The sequence below is a fragment of the Citrus clementina genome, unplaced genomic scaffold (genome assembly GCF_000493195.1).
Source record: "Citrus clementina cultivar Clemenules unplaced genomic scaffold, Citrus_clementina_v1.0 scaffold_510, whole genome shotgun sequence".
NCBI lineage: Eukaryota > Viridiplantae > Streptophyta > Magnoliopsida > Sapindales > Rutaceae > Citrus > Citrus x clementina.
In genome coordinates this window covers 5,001-6,826 of record NW_006262191.1, presented here as the reverse complement: position 1 = coordinate 6,826, position 1,826 = coordinate 5,001, and the positions used below count along the sequence as shown (strand labels likewise).

Below are 1,826 nucleotides of genomic sequence, written 5' to 3'. Positions count from 1 at the left end.
TTGATTGAAACTTTAGCGTGGGCTCACGAACGCACACCCTTAGCTAATTTGATTCGATGGAGAGATAAACCAGTGGCCCTTTCCATTGTGCAAGCACGATTGGTTGGATTAGCCCACTTCTCTGTAGGTTATATATTCACTTATGCGGCTTTCTTGATTGCCTCTACATCGGGCAAATTTGGTTAATTCTTTCTGTCTTGTATCCGCGCGATAATATCATTTCTTTCGGTAGAGAAGGGGTATGCCTTCTTATATTTCTTCTTATATTTCTACAGCTATATTTCTACATCTAGGATCCGACTTGTATCATTGATAATAATAGGGACGGAACCGCTATGGCAAGGCAAAGTTTGATTCAGAGGGAAAAGAAAAGGCACAAATTGGAACAAAAATATCATTTGATTCGTCGATCCTCAAAAAAAGAAATAAACAAAGCTCCATCGTTGAGCGATAAATGGAAAATTCATGGAAAGTTACAATCCTCACCGCGTAATAGTGCACCTACCCGTCTTCATCGACGTTGTTTTTTGACCGGAAGGCCGAGAGCTAACTATCGAGACTTTGGACTATCCGGACACATACTTCGTGAAATGGTTCATGCGTGTTTGTTGCCGGGGGCAACAAGATCAAGTTGGTAAGGATTAAAATATCCTTCATTTTTATTTTTTCGATTGATTTCTATGATCTATCATCATAGAGGCGGCCCCTTTACCATTCTGTACAAATAGGCTATTCTATTTGTACGGGTATGGAAAAGGGGCGCATTCAATCCTTGTTTGTTTCTTAGTTCTTCCCAGTCCTTCTCTTCATCGCGGGGTAGAGCAGTTTGGTAGCTCGCAAGGCTCATAACCTTGAGGTCACGGGTTCAAATCCCGTCTCCGCAACATTTTTTATTTTTTGACAAAAAAATGAGGTTTGATTCTGTTAACTATTAATTAATTAATAATTAATTAAATTAATTAATTAAATTAATTAGCACTTTTCTCTTTTTTTATTTCTTGGGGTGGAAAGATAGAACCGCTATACTATCACGGTCAACTATAAGAAGTCGTTTATCCTATTAACTACATTACTTTACCTTGGCGGATAGCGGGAATCGAACCCGCGTCTTCTCCTTGGCAAAGAGAAATTTTACCATTCGACTATATCCGCATTTTTTCCTTGAAATGGCTGGAAAATCTTTATCCAGAGTTAGGCCAGATACTCTCTTCAGGGTAATTCCATCAAATTCCACTACCAAACCAATTTAAATGAAAGCCAAGTACATATTGCAATTTTCAATATTAATGAATATTAATTAATATTCATTATTGAATAGTTTTCAATATTTTATTTCTATTAATTATTATATTACTATTTATTTCTAATATATAGATATTTTTCTATTAATAATATATATTTCTATTAATTATTAGATAATTATATTATCTTTATCAGAATTCTATTAAATAGATTCTAATTATCTAATTTCGATTATTATTATTTTTTAATCTTATTTTTTTTATAATAATATAATTTTTCGTTCTATCTAATAATAGAATTTTAAATAATATAATTTTATTGTTTATTTTTCATTCTAGTTCCAGAAGTTTGACCCCTCCCACGAATTTTTGTGTTTTTTTTTTATTTGCATTTTGGAGACTTATAGTGAATTTTAATGTGTCTCACAACCCGAAAAATTCGTGGGAGGGGCATTTCATTGTTGGATTGGGAACGAATAGATTTAAGAAATGAGAGAGTTAAGGATACCCACCAGAAAGACTAATCCAATCCACAATGATGTACCAGAAAATACGACATTTTTGTTACTCGACCAACCATCCGGA

General features: G+C 33.8%; 2 non-coding genes across 2 annotated transcripts; one reads left to right on the top strand and one right to left on the bottom strand.

The window, feature by feature from the left end:
• The first annotated feature begins 810 nt into the window (after nucleotides 1-810).
• TRNAM-CAU lies at nucleotides 811-884 on the top strand. The gene has a single exon. It is a non-coding gene; the product is annotated as a tRNA-Met (tRNA).
• Nucleotides 885-1,081: 197 nt separating this feature from the next.
• On the bottom strand, nucleotides 1,082-1,152 carry TRNAG-GCC. Its single transcript has one exon. It is a non-coding gene; the product is annotated as a tRNA-Gly (tRNA).
• Between the last annotated feature and the right edge of the window lie 674 nt (nucleotides 1,153-1,826).